Here is a 13238-nt window from a genome sequence, read left to right as displayed (position 1 = left end):
ACGCCATAGAGTAAGGAAGACTTGGATTGCCTACATGATTCTGGGGGCCATAACCTGGAGGCATGGATACTTCCTCATTGAACTGAATCTTGGTGGGCTTCCAGAAGGCCAATCCATTATGTACATGGTAGACTGAGTATACAAGTTTACTTCACTGGTCTTTTTAAAGAACCAGATCTTGAGTAAATTAGTTTTCTCGACAGCTGCTGCGATTTCTAGATCACTAGTATCACTCACACCATTATTATTTCCCACTTTCTTCTCACACTGGGTTTTCTTACCAATCTCTTAAGGCGAAGCGTATGCTCTCGTGAGCTCGCTCTACGAGTGAGCAGGTGACTGCTGTCTGGGCGATTCTGCTTATAAAAGTGATAAAGAGATGGATTTGGCCAAGACAGTGGAGTTTGCTTACTCCTGGCTTACGGGTTTGTGATTACTTATTTATTTAGTTAGTTTTTGAGGCAGAGTCTAGGGTGACCTTGGACTTGATATGTAGCTGAGAATGACCTTGAAGTCCTGATTCCTCCTCCAGCGAGCTGGGATGCACCACCATGGTTGCCTCTGTGATCTTTTATTTTCCTCTCTTAAGGAATTAATACTTAATTAGTTAATGATTAAATAAAATGTATTCTAAGTGCCCCTTTGTCTGCACACCACAAAGTTGATAGTGCTTTAACTTTTCAACTGTACCATCTATATTAACCGCGTGTTGCTTTGGTATCTGGGTACTTGCTGGCCCTGAGGGACAGCTTCTTTGGGCTGGCCAATTTCTACAGACAGCAGAGGGCTCACCCACTGTGTCCTCAATACTTACTCTGGTCACTTACTCTGGGCCATGACTACCCGGCTGCCATACTCGCCCAGACCAGGATCCCACACCAGGCCGGCTGGGGTCACACAAAGCAATGGTCCTGAGGTGCTGGCTCTGCCCCCTCCTCCTGAAGATACTATGGGGAAGACTCTTGCCCCTTCGCTGCTCATATCCTCTGACTGACCAAGGGCTTCCCGTGAACCGCCCCCCGCCCCAGGAGAAAGAAGCATACCCCCTTCCTTCCCTTGAACTGTAACGAGGTTTGTGTTTTTAAAGGAGTGAGGGTTGGTCTTGCTGTATAGCTGGGGCTATCTCTGACCTCCCTGTGAGGTGGAGCTAGCCTCAAACTCCTCTTCTTCCAGCCTCAGACTCCAGATTCCTGGGGTGGCAGGTGTGCACCACCACACCCCGCTGTAAGGGTTTCTTGGGTCACGCTTTCTTCATAGCTTGATCCTGCTGTGTGGGAAGCTAAGCATCTGAACAGATACGCCCCCCAAAAGAAGATCGCCTGGGGGAGCGCCCTTCTCAGCCAGGTGGTACCTGGCAGTTATGGGCACTGGCACTAGGCCCCGCTGAAAATGTGCTATTTGAGTCTGGCGTGGTGGTCATGCCTTTAATCCCAGCACTCAGGCCATCCTGGTCTACACACTGAGTTCCAGGACAGTCAGAGCTATGTAGAGAGGCCCTGTCTCAAAAAACAAGAACAAACAATGCCTGACAACAACAAAGAAAAACATGCTGTTCATACTGTTGGCTGAGCGTGTGTTTCCCCTGAGAAGGTTGGAATTGGAAAGTCTTTGAAACCTGAGCTGCTCGTTTCGCACGTGGGAACCTGGGCTTCGGGAACCTGGGTTTTGGGAACCCAGGGATCCAAGCTGCAGGAGGCTGAGATGATGGGGGTGGGACCCAGAATTAGTAGATATTTCCATGGCCTCTTGTCCCAGGTTCTTTCTCACTGAGGGTTGCAGGATCTGCCAGGCACAGCCCAGAGCTACCTCTGACCTCCCAGACATGCCTGGCGCTTTCTGAGACCTTTGTGATTCTGTGACATGATGTGCATCTATCTAGACAGGATCCTTGCCCTGGGACGAGTCATGCTACCATCCTGGCTGGGCACTCTGAGAAGCTACCTCCTTATGTTCACCCAAGCGTTTCAGGAACACTACAGGGGTAGGGGACTTTGGATGGGGAGCCTATATGCCACCCTGAAGCGAGGCTATAAGAAAATGGTCCCATGGCACACATAATGCCCGGTCTTTCCACCTAGCCAATGGGCTTGCGATGAAACCCATTGCCTACCTGGCTCCCTTAAGTCCACAGGAGGATCCTGGGATCTTCTGGGTGGCTGACTGTGGCCCGCAACTGTAGGGACTTCAGACACTCGGAGCCTATGCTCTGGGCGCATTGTGATTTGAGAAACATCTTTGTGGTAGAGTCGAGGGTAAAGGTTGAGAACGTAGATCAAAAGTAGAAGGACGGGCTTCTTTAGGATTCTGGAGATTTGGGGTTCCCATCCTTCCTCGAAGCCAATCCCTGATCAGTACTTGAGAACACTGGAAAACATCGGTACCTTAGCTCTCCTCACTGCCTGGGGCCATCTGATCTTCAGTCACTCCGTTCCCATGCTCCCTGGGGGAACCCTGGGAGAGCCTGTTCTTGCTTGATGCTCAGAACATTCCTATTGGAGAACTTACATCAGGTAGGAACATAGAGTGGACTGATGGGATACAACAGCTGGTCACTTCTCAGAGTGCCCAACCAGGATGGTAGCATGACTCGTCCTAGGGCAGGGACCCTGTCTAGATAGATGCACGTCATGTCACAGAATCACAAAGGTCTCAGAAAGTGCCAGGCATGTCTGGGAGGTCAGACAGGGTTCTTCCTGTTGTAGGGCCCCTGCAAAACCCTGAGTACTCCAGACTGATTTCCTCAATCCTTGTCTTGCTCGCCCTTGGCCTGGTCTGGCACCCGAGGCTCCCCTTCTGTCTGAGTAGATGTGCTGAATTATTCACTAGGCCATATTAGGGCCACCTGGCAGGATGAGACAGGGTGAGCATGCTCCTGGCCTGTGTCCCATCCCTCCTGTGGTGTCTTAGTCATCTCTGGCTTTGCTGGGAGATGGCCATTAATGGAACTACAGCCAGAGCCTCCTGCAGGGCTGGGGCAGCCCTGCCATCCTCCTATAGTTAGCTCTGTATCTGGTCCTACACTGATCTGACCTGAGTCTCACCTGCTGCCATGGGCTCTGGGGTTGAGGCTTAGTGCTGTGTGCTCTGGGCATTTGCAAACTCAGGACCCAGTCATTCACCACGTCAGTCCCCAGCCCTACATCAACCAAGCAAGAAACTGGGACAAAATATGAACATCAAGACTCACCAGGATCAGCGTTCTGAATTTTTTCTAATTCTCAGAAAAATCCTACAGTGGCTTGGAACAGGCCAATTCAAGTTTGTTTGGAGTATTGTGCATGAGTGTATGTGTGAGCACCCGCATGCACACATTTGTGCATGTGTGTGTAATCACAAGCATACACAGGTGCATGAGTGTTAACAAGCATGAGTTGTGCACCTGTGTGTACATGCATAGAAAGAGGGGGTGCCACACATGCAGGAGTGTGTTCACATTCATACACGTGTGTGCTCCCATGGTGCACACATGTAAGCTGTGTGCTGTTTCACATGTGACATTTTATATCAAGTGAAATTCCCATTTCCCCAGGCCTGCTGTGCATAGGCTCACTTCCACACACGTGCACTTGTGTGCAAGCCATGTGACCAGGATGTGCAGTGTGGCCACATAGCTCATGGGACACATTCAGCCCCATAGTTCCCAGGCTTGGTTCTGGAATATCTTCATTTGCCATTTTCTGGATTGTTCATCCAAAGTCCCTTGCCTTTATTAGAGGGGGTATCCTAAAGTCCCTCAATACCAGCTCTTACGGAGGAGGGCCTGAGCCAACCTTGTCCTGCCCCAGATCCCTAAGAGAAGTATGGGAAGTCTCCTGGCTCTGACCCTCAAGTCTTAATGGGATTCTCCCCAACCTCCAGGTTGAATTGCAAAATGAAAGCAGCCGAGGGGACTGCCACCCAGTGCCCCCACCTTGTCATCTGCTTAAGGAAATCGGTTGCCTATCCTCGCTTGTCCCATATTGTCCCATTCTCCTGGTAGACAGAGCTGCTCAAGCTGTTAAGAAGACACTAGCAGAAATGTGAGATGAAATATCAAGCAGACTCAGACACCCCGTTAAGACTGAGCCTTCAAGGCCAGGACCATTGCGCATCAGGGTGGGGCATCAGCTTTGAGTCCGAACTCTTAAGAATCCTCTTGACCAGCCCTGGGCTGACTCCACCTTGAAACAGTCATACTCTGCTTACTCGCTTAGATGTCGTGGAGAATCTATGGACTCCTGAGAGTCCAGGGGAGGTGATGCTGGCCCCCAGCCTTCTAGCTGATGCTAAGTATCTCAGCTAGCTCATGGGACTTAGTGGAATTGCTTGGGATAGCCCTGCTCAGGGTACCGGCCAGGGTCCCTGCGTGGCGGAGAAAGGGATTGTTGTGGTGTCTTGGATCTGTGGGCACATGCAACTTGATTGGAAGACTTCTCTGCCCGCAGATGGATTCTAGACTATGGGTGGCTTCTGTTTGGTTTTTTGTTTTGTTTTTTGTTTTCTTGTAAGGGAACACCTGCGGCAGGATAGCTCCAGTCCTTGTGGTAGAGACCCAGGGGGAGCCGGGTCCTTGAAGAAGTCTCTGCATGACACCGTCTGTACTGTGCTCCCATGTTGTGCGTGGATGGCAGACACCAATCAAGGGTGCCGACCAAGCCAAGGATCTGAACGTCTGTGGGCTAGGACCCCTGAGCCGCTCTCACAGGCTGGTCACCGACAGGTGGCTGTGGAGCACAGCTTTTAGATGGACTCTGAATCCAGCCCCTTTGTCTGCTTGCTTCTCAGCCCTGTCCGTCACTTCCTGCCCTCTGCTTTAACTTCCCTTTTAGTGAGGGGTCGGGGAGTTGAAGGGAGGAAGTCTGCCTCAGAGGCCGGTGTCAGGATAGAACGAGTTTCCCACAAGTACCCCAGAAGATGAGGTTGATGATGTCACCCTTACTGGGAAACTTGATTCAAAAACCCCTGGAATGTTTGTAAGAAATTGGTTATTCATGCCCTAAATGAGAAAGTGCATTTTTTTTTCTCGTATCAGTCAGCACCAAAGAAGCTGTTACCTAGGCTCCTGCAGTGCTTTCTGTCTTGACAGGAAGAAGCATAAAACCATCCTTTAAGTGATCTACAAGCCAGAGAGGACTGGCCCACTTCCCCAGATCTCTGAGCAGACCCCCAGTGAGATCGCACCTGTAAAGCCTCCTGGGGACTCTCCCTTGTACTGCAAACAGGCAGCACAGGCTCCGCTGATGCACCACAAGTGACATCAGTTTACACCCGTTTTAGTTGCGCACCTATTGCTGTGATTACACACCCAACACAAACAACTTCAGAAGAAATGGTTTATTTAGATACTGTCTATCATGGCAGTGAAGGCATGGACAAGGGAGCGTCAGGCAGCTGGTCACATTGTAGCAAGCCACAACCAGAAAGCATAGAGAGACCAACACTGGTGTAGGCTGGCTTTCTTCTTTATGCAGGATGGGAGCTTGAGGCAGCTGGTCACGTTGTAGCAACAACCAGGAAACCGAGAGGGACCCACACTAGTGTCGGCTGGCTTTCTTCTTTATACTCATTTCAGGACGTCACTCCATGAGATGCTGTCGCCCATACTCAGGGTGGATCTTCCTTCCTCGATTAGACTTCTCCGGAAACACCTTATAGTCATTCTCAGAGGTGTACCTACTGGGTGATTCTAAGTCCAGTCAAAATGACGATCAAGAACCAGTCACAACAGATTCAGCAAGAGACAGATGTACTTGAGCAGAGGGCCTCCGGGATGCCACAGGCTGAGGTCTCATCCGCATTGCACCAAACTGTCCCTGTCCAGTTCTGAGTGGCAGCCACTTACCTGGGAGGGGTGAGCATGCATGGTGTGATGTGTGCCTGTGGTGGGTGTGCAGGAGTGTGCATGCCTTGCTCATGAAGTGCCTTTGGGGGTACGTCTGTAGATGTGGATGTTCAGTGTGGCTGTATTTGACTATTGTATTGCTTGGGGTGTGCATCATATGGGGGTGTAATTTACGGGTGCTGTGTGCTTAGGGGCTATGCTCATGGGCAAGTGTTGCAACCATGTGAGACACAGGAGAAAGCCACTCCGTAAAGGTCAGATTAAGAGTCCTTTATTTGCTGGCAGTCCAGGCGCATGTCTGGAAGAACTCCCGACTGAGAGATTCAGGGTAGGGCTTATAAATCCAGAAACCATAATTAGATCATGTCAGGGGCAGGTCAAAGGGCAGAAGTTTCAAACTTTACAGTTCAGTTGATTAAAACAGTGTTTTATGTTTATGTTGTAAAATGATGGACCACCCCACCCCACCCCGAAGCTCCAGGTGTGAGTGTGTATTCAACAGGGTGTTGTCCGTGGAGGCCAGGAAATAGCCGGGTGGAGTTTCTTTGGGCTATTCATTCCTATTAGTCTTAGGGAAGAGTTTTACAACATAAAACAGTTTATACACACACACACACACACACACACACACACATACACACATGCATACACACATACACACACACATAGGGAAATAGTTATAGAACATGTGCTTGTTTGTGGGGGAGCATGCCACATGTTTTCAGGTGTATGAAGGGTGCATCTGTGGAGGTCTGTATTGTGGGGAATCACTCCAGCCTGGAGACCTGGATGCACCCCAATTTACACAGTTTGGTCTTTTTAGGGTTCCAGCCACTCTCCCCCTTCAGTTTAGAAGCTTCCATATACTCTGTCTGGTCCAGATGAGCAGCTACCTCTCTCAGACAGACCATCCCTGCTTCCTTTGACCTTCCTTAGCATTCTAACTCTGGTATTTGTCACGTCCTTTAGATATAGCACCTCTCTGTCCTGTTCATATGAGCTCCCTAAAGGCAGAATCCTCTAGTCCATGTCTCCACAGGACACGTCACACATTGGACCCAGAACACAGACAGTATTCAGTAAAAATGTAGCGAGTCTGGGTCCTGAATGAGGGTGTTTGAACCTTGACACTGTCTGTCGGGTTCAAGCACAGCCACCACTGTCCATCTGGTTGCCTGGACAGTCAAAATCCAGGCTGGGAAAGTCCAGTGCTGTGCCCACGGGCCCCAGCATCCTGCAGAGGCATGCCACTGTTGTATAAGAGGGCGCATTTATATGAAGTCCCATGGCATGAATGATCCCCAACTACCAGGTAGACGGGAGGTCCGGGGTTAGTGGGGAGGAATTCTCCTGTTTCAACCCCCCTTTGGATCTCATTTTAAATGCTCCTTCCTTCCTGGAGGCCACCTTGACCCAAACCAGGCAAATAAAAGCCCTCAGGAGCCCCACTATAACCTGACCGTCCTGGGTAGGTTACCTGGGGCTTAGCTGATTTCCCGCTGGACCCAGAAGGGCGCCATAGCTGCCTGTTCTTGGCATAGGGCCAGACCCACCCAAGAGGGCTTCCTAGAAAGCGAAGGGGTTAGTGTGAGTGGAGCCCTGACGCCTGTCCAGGAACAGCTGTGCCTGCAAGCTTCCTCACACACAGGAGATGAATCTACGTCTCATCAGAACTGAACCGTGGGCCTCCTAGAAGAAAGGCTGGGCAGAAAATCTGACCTAATTCCTGGACTATTAAAAGCCTCAGTCTCTGCAGTAGGAATTGGACTGCAAGAGAGTGTGAGAGTCAGTTTTATGTGTCAGCTCATCGGGGCCAAGGTGCTCAGGTGCCGTTTAGACACCATTTGGGTGCTGCTTAGTGCTTTCAAGTGCTAGACACACTTGCCACAGTATCTATGAGTAGGTAGATTATAGATAATAAATAATGGATTGATAGGTGGTATACAGAGGGTAGATCATAGATGAGAGATAGACAGATGATAGACAGTAAATAGATAGAAGGGAGATAGATGATTGATTGATAGATAGATGGACAGACAGACAGATAGATAGATGGTAAATAGATAGAAGAGAGATAGATGATTGATAGATAGATAGATAGATAGATAGATAGATAGATAGATAGATGATAGACAGAAAGACAGACAGACAAATGGTAGACTGACCACAGAGAATAGACCAATAATGGACGGATGAATAGATGTGTGGATGCATGGATGCATGGATGGATGCAGTGATGCATGGGTGGATGCATGGGTAGATGAATGGATTTAAAAAGGATGGGGATAGACATAGACTTCTGTTGGCTATTTCTCTGGAAAGCCCTGACTCACACAGGGAGTCAAAGACTGAAGCTGGACTTGAATTTGGAGGGAAGAAGAGATCCGGGAACTGCCCCAATAGAAAAGAGGCCACCTTCCTTCTTAATTCCATAGAGCCAGATGAATTTGAAATTGTCACATCTCATTCTGTCCTTAGAATATGGATTTCAAAGCTCAAAAGACTCTGTCTACATCAAGGCTACATCTTAAAACAAAGAAGACCCCCCCATAAGTCACACACCATTCCTGTAGTTGACTAGACATCTGCTACATTTCCAGTCTAGCCTCAGCCAAGGTCTGTCACTTCAATCACCTCCTGTCACTCTATTGGTTGATGTCATTTAATGGAGGAGTGAGTGTACCCTCTCTTGACCTGGAAGTTCAAAGGGTACAAGTTGGGCCGGCAAGGGTGGGGTGGGCACCACAATGTATCAGGAGCAATTTTACTACCTGACACCTTCCACAAGAGGCTGTGGGGATGTCAGGGGTGGTGGGGATTACTGATGGGTAGGTAGCCTGGGTCTGTAGTTCTGAGTCTCAGACAGCTCATTGCCTCCACCCCTGTGATGTCACCCTGGCTGTTGACTCTACCAGAAAGTCCCATAGGGTTCTTCTTGAGAAGTTCAGATACCCAAAGCACCAGGCACTGAAGGGAGGGGCCCAAAGGACATTCGTGAGTGGCTCCCAGAGAGAGGCATGCAGATCCCCCTGAGACCTGACTACCTCAAGGTACCAACCAACCTCAGCGATCTGGGGAGAATGCATATGGATGCCCATGGTGGGACGGGTGCCTGCTGCGGTCCCCTGTCATGTTGAGATGAGCTTTCCAAGTTTTCTGAATGTATCTAGTCCTTTCCCTGGTTTAGCATTCCAGCTGAGGAGAAACGGGCAACAGAACAGAGCCAAAGGCTTCCTGCCTCCATAGCAGCTTCTCCGAAAGTTGCCCCAGCTACAGGGTCTCTGGAGGGAACCACACTGATCTCCCACACAGCCCATAGGCGGGTGATTCCTGGGTCTGTAACTGTTCCCTCTAGCTTGAAATACTCCTTCCTGAAAAGGAAGAGGAAGTGGGTCTCATAAGCCAAGAAGCTCCCCAGACTTACGAGACACCCAAAGCCCCTTCATCAAATCACATTTGCAGTAAGCAGTTGTGGGGGGAGAAGACTCTTGGGGGGAACTGCCTATGAGTTGGGCAGGGAGCTCGAGGAATGCTGCTTGCCTTTTCCATGCTGGGGTGGGTTTTCCCACGATGCAGTTGTCTCTAAGTTGCTCATGATTCTGTAAATAACCCCTCACCCATGCAACCCCGTAAACTCACTGAGTTCAGGCTGAGGAGGGATTGTGTCTTTGGTCTGTCATTGGCACCCCACCCATAGTGAATAGACATTTATTCATATTGCCCCAGGAAAAGTCACACGATGACCTGGAAACTACTGAGGCCTTGATTCAAGGTAGGAAAGCCATAGGCCTACTATCACTGGGCCAGGGACTCTGGTCTCGGAGCCTCCTCCAGCCTGGGAACTCTGTGTTCAGGTGGAAACATGTCTAAGTGGGTAGTGGGGCCACCACATGACGGGCACACCCAGGCCTGAGGTCAGGGCTACAGAGCATCCCCTTTCCTTACACTTACACACCACAGGCAGCTCTTGACACCAACTTGAAAGCATGCCATGGTGCTGAGACAGCACTGTCCTGTGGCTGCCCCAAAGCTAGGGAATGCAGTCGGCTCTACACAGCAGCCCCTTCCCCTCTGTGCCGGTGGCATCCATCCAAGGCACAGTCGCCTGGAAATCTCCGCCAAGAGCAAATGAAAGCAGTCTCCAGGGAGAAGCGTTTCTCCTGTAGTTGAACCCAAGTCCTCCATGCTTCCTCTCTCCAGCAAGCCCAAGTGGGTCTTGGGACAGAGGCTTCCCAAGACTTAAGCATCAAGATCCTATACTGTAAGGGAGGAGACGCAGAGTGAGAGGCCGTGCCGAGAAAAACTACCAGAGGTAACAATGCAGGCTTTTGCTCTCTCCACACCCAGCTTGGACCAAGTCCTACCCCACAGGGAGTTTAGTCCCTAACTAAGGTCAAGGACACAAGGAATACAGGTAAATGCTGAGTGTGACCCCCCCACCCCCGTGAGCACAGATGTTCGATGAAGACTGACTTCACACAAAACAGGGTCTTCTGTAAGCATCTCCCGCCATTACATCAGCAAATGCAGACCTAACAGGGACACATGCATATGGAGAGGAGAGAGACAGACAGACAGACAGACAGACAGACAGAGACAGAGAGACAGAGAAAGAGACAGACAGACAGAGAGAAAGAGACAGACAGACAGACAGACAGACAGACAGAGACTGTCACAGAGCAACAGCAAAGGGATGCAGACAGGAGGAGGCAGGACAAATGGGGAAGGGAAGGGGGAAGCGGTAAGGATGCCGCTGCTGGCTGGGAGCATGTGGAAATGGCTTGCTGTCCTCTGCAACTGCCAAGTGAAAATAGGTGGGCTGCCTGTTGTTCTCCGGCTCTGGAATCTTCCATTTACCTCGCTCGCTGTTTCATGATTATATGAACTAGGAAGTCGGCTAACTTGTCTGAGCCTCCGTTTCTTACACTATGGAAATGGGGGCCAGTTGTCCATGCTCTATAGAGAAGGCTATTACAGAGGGAGACTATGACCCGTATGAGTGGATTTGTGCAGGCCCATGATTTTCCTGTTCACAATATGCTCCCACCTCGAAACTCTGTTTTAAAAACAGTGAAACTCAGGGTCATGCCCCCTCTTCGTCTCCCCGTCCCCGGAGCTCCTGGGTGATAACAGGCACCTGACCCCATTTGAGGGCTATGGAACTCTTCAGGGATGCTTGGCTGGGATAAAGAGTTTCCTCCATCTTCTCCCAGAGATATGAGGTTCCACTTTGGGCAATAACCCACAGACCCTTCAAGCCCAGGAGACCCAGTTGCTGTCCCAGCCCCCTTGGCAGCTGGAGTTTGGGGCCCCCAGTGCAGTGAGGTGCTTCTGGGGAGCATGGCAGTTTCTGTAAGTATTTTCCAAGGAGCGGGATGAGGCAAAAGCCTTAGAGAGCAATAACACATAACAGCACCTCCAAGTGCCGGCTTCTGCCAAGCGCTGTGAGCCTGCCAGTCCTGAGTCCTCTGCAAGGTGACACCACTGCTGCATCCATTCTGTGGACAATGAAAAAAAAATGAAGACAGAGACACTGACCTGCGGAAGCCTTCCTGTCCGTAAAGCAGAGCCTCCTACCCTCTGGTCTGACCCTTGCCATGCCACACTGTCACTCCTCTCTGCACAGGAACTGCCTGATGCTAGGCACAGCGATGAATACTCGTAATCTCAAGTCCAGCCTAGTCCATATAGACAATTCAAGGCCATCTGCCTCTGCCTCCACCTTCCTGGATACACCTGAATGGTGGCTTGTGTTGTGATGCCCATTCAGTTCCAAATGATTCCCTAAGGTCACAGGCTCTTCCTTCAGTGTGTTCAGCATCACCTAACACTAGGGGCTCCATGCCATCCTAACTGCCCTTGGGCAAATTGCTCATCCTTCCTGAGCTGTCCCTGCCTCATCCCAGAGCAGGACGACGCTGCTTCCTGGGGAGAATTCGGACAGCAGCGATAATCTCAGCCACAACAGCAATTATTAGTGTGTCATTATTAATTATTAACATATCAAAATGGCAGCTACACACCACTTTAATGATTCATGAGAGAAGCTCCCGCCTGTAGGGGGCATATTAGAAGCTCTGGTAGGATGGTTTTCAGACCAGGGAGTCCCCGGATAGATGGGATCTCTGCAGTATAGCACCTTGTTCCAAGTTGTGCCCAGGAACCATTAGCAAGGACACATTTTAATTAACTTGCTGTGACTCGTAAATTAATCGCACTCATATGGCTGCAGGCTCGTGATGTAGCCAGAGCTGTCCCCCTGCAGCCAGAGCAAGCCTTAGCTCTGCAGACTCAGGGACACAGGGGAAGAGCTTGCTTATTGCTTCCCAGCAAGGGTCAAGGACTTCCTCCATGAGTGTGTGTCCACCCTGGAACACTGCGGCCAATCTGCCCTGGCTGAGACCAGCTCAGGGCTAGACTAGAAGCTGGAGTGAGCCAGGATGCTGTGAGGAACTGTCCGCAATCTGGGTGCTGAAAAGGCCAGCACCGTGGCTACATTTGTAACTCTGCTTCACAGAAACTCCCAAGACCACTCCACTTCCTGACCTGAGTTGCCCTTGTTGGACAGAATGAGAAAGCAAACAGCATGTCAAGGGCCCCACGATGGACCACCACCCATCCAGAGCAGCCTCAGCCGCCTTCCCAGCCCTGAACCTTCATGAGGCTGTCCACTTTCAGAAAGAGAGAGAGAGAGAGAGAGAGAGAGAGAGAGAGAGAGAGAGAGAGAGAGAGAGAGAGAGAGAATATGTAGATGCAGCCGAGTTTTTAAATAATTATAGGGTCACAATTACGGCATTGTTAGGAGCTAATTTGACCTTCATTAGGAGTGGCCAGGAAGACAGAGCTGCACTTGGGGAAGGGCTCCACTTGGTCGTAGGTAACAGTATTGGGGTGAGAGTCCGGAGACTCGGGTGACCTGGAACAAGAAGCAGATATGGACACTCGAGGCACAGAAAGCCTAGTGGCCCTGCCGTTCCACTGTCTGCTCCTACCCCACAGAGTCTCGTCCCCCACTGCAGGGCTGCGGCTGTATAGACAGGGCTCTTCCTTGCGGCTAATGGATCAGATGAGGCTGAAGGTTGCAGCCCCTCCCCCACATGAGCTCATCTTGGCTCCCAGGCTGGGATTCGGCCAATTCACAGACAAGCGATTCCCGATTCCCGGTACGCAGGGGGCAGCAACGCCATGTGACAGATGAGAACACAAGGAACTCATCTTAGGGTTGCTTCCACTTGTCTTGATTCCAGGAATGAGAGAGCAGGCTCTGTAGGGGCTGAGGCTTTTGCTGTCAACCCAGCATAGATTATCCCCAGGTCATGTCAGTGTTTCTATATCAAAGGCCCCATAGGTTCATAGCACAGCTGGGAGGTCCATGTCGTCAGGGTGTCCCTGTGTTTACAAACATGTAGGTGTGCGT

This window comes from Mesocricetus auratus, unplaced genomic scaffold (genome assembly GCF_017639785.1).
Source record: "Mesocricetus auratus isolate SY011 unplaced genomic scaffold, BCM_Maur_2.0 Super-Scaffold_100028, whole genome shotgun sequence".
NCBI lineage: Eukaryota > Metazoa > Chordata > Mammalia > Rodentia > Cricetidae > Mesocricetus > Mesocricetus auratus.
Note: the sequence above shows the minus strand (reverse complement) of the source record.